This window comes from Lutra lutra, chromosome 14, assembly GCF_902655055.1.
Source record: "Lutra lutra chromosome 14, mLutLut1.2, whole genome shotgun sequence".
Classification (NCBI taxonomy): domain Eukaryota; kingdom Metazoa; phylum Chordata; class Mammalia; order Carnivora; family Mustelidae; genus Lutra; species Lutra lutra.
In genome coordinates, this window is record NC_062291.1 from 34,849,541 (window position 1) to 34,851,706 (window position 2,166).

A 2,166-nucleotide genomic window follows, 5' to 3' on the forward strand; every position below is an offset into this window, starting at 1 on the left:
TGGACTTTAAACACAGCTATGAAGGTTGGGATGAGATCAGGCAATTAGAAAGGGCAAAGGCTAGGCTGTGGGAGGGCCTGTCTGAGGGGTGGCCAGTGAGCGAGAACACTTCAAAGTGGATTCCACAGGCCGGGAGCAGGGAGATGTTGGCCGCTTGCAGGAGGAATGAGCAGTGGAGCAACCAGAATTCTGCCCCCAACCGGCTTGTTAACCTACTGATCAGCTTTGAGTTTGGTCCTTCAGGGCTTGCTAGCTGCTCGACGTAAGAGCTTGTCCCCAGGTCTCTGCCACCCCGGAGTCAGTCACCTGTGCATGGTCTCTAGGGAGATTTGGCAGGATGTCCTGAGGGCTCAGGAAACCCCCAGTGACCGGGGCTAACAGTGTCACCTGTACCAACAGTCAGTGTGCTCTGAGTGTGCATGAATTGGGCTTTCCAATTTGGGACCCCAGCTTCTGCCTTGGTCCCTTCTTGGCTCTTAGACTCCATCCTCAAAATCTGGCAGAGCTCCTAAGCGCAGCCGAACTGGTGCTGGGACATTTTTGCCTCTTTTCTTCCTGCAGTGTTTTTTCCACTTGGTCTGAGGCCTACAGATTGTCCAGGGATGGTGTTGAGGGAACTCTGCTCTCCTGTTGTTTTTACTTGGAGCTACTCAGAAGTTAGGGGGCTATCAGAAACAGTATTTGAAATTTTAGGCTTTAGGACCTTTGACTGGGGTCCAGTGTTTGGCATCGCTTTCGTACTTTGCTTTTAGTCATAGGAAAAAATAAATTCCATCCATGAGATCACTAGTCTAGATAAATGATACCTTTAGGAACAGAATGAGTCATTCAGGTTCTCTCTCAGAAGTCTGGAAAATTCCGTAGGAAATAATGAATTACATTTATTTTAGATAAGAAATCTATTTGTCTAGACGCTCCAACTCTAGAAAGGGCAATGGTTAAAAAATACTTTGTATGAACAAAAATGCCACCAGTATTTTGAAGCACCTGCATTTTCCAAACCACTGTTTCACATCAATTCTGTGAAGCAGGGTGGACATCATTCCCATCTGCGAGATGACACACGTGAGCTAGAAAGGCAAAAGGACTCCGTCGGAAATGGGCAGGTTGTTACTGGTAAAGCGGGATCAGAGCGAGGGTCAAGTACATGATTTGTGGGACCTGGTCAAAATGGAAGTGAGAAGCTGTTTTCAAAAAGCAGGAAAAAAGTGCACCAAAGGAATTCAAATATAAAGCTTTTCCTTTTAAAAGGTCTTATTATTCGTAAAATATCCTGGGATAATACTGATAACTGAGTAACAATATAAACTTGCAAATTACAAAAATATTTTCAGAGTCCTAATTTTGTATACCACAGAATACGCTGCTTTAATAATATGTGATGTCTTCACTGATCATAAGTTTTTTCTGACTTTTCTACAAATGCGTTTACTAGCTCATCAAGATTTACACTCCTATTAACTTCATTTTCAATTCATATCATCGAAAGCAATGTCAGTTGCTCCTGGCAAATGCAAGCTTACAAATAATATCTGATAAGTTTTAATTTTGAGAAGGATCTTGGTGCTGATGCAACTGTTACTGGAACTAATAATAGTATTTTCCCCTATTTCTTGATATAAAATTTTTATTTTTGTGATAAAATATGCATAATATTTGCCATTCTAACCATTTTAAAATATAGCATTAAGCCCAATAAGTACATTCAGTGTTGTTCTGCCGTCATCGCCGCCCATTTCTAGAACTTTTTCATCATCCTAAATTGAAACTCCATACATATTAAACAGTAATCCTCCATTGCACTCTTCCCCCAGCATCTGGCAACCACTATTCTAGTTTCTGTCTGTAGTAATTTGCCTATTCTAGGCACCTCATAGAAGTGGAATCATACACTTGTCCTTTTATGTCTGCTAGTTTCACTTAACATAATGTTTTCAAGGTTCATCCATGTTTTACTATCAATACCTCATTATTATGAATAATACTGTTAGGAATATTGGTATAAACATACTTGTTCAAGTCTCTGCTTCCGATTCTTTGGGGGAACATACCTACAACTGGATTTGCTAGATCATGTGGTAATTTTATGTTAAACTTTTCAAGGAACCGTCAGACTATTTTCCACGGTGGCCGCACCATTTATATTCCCCCAGCTGGGCACACGGG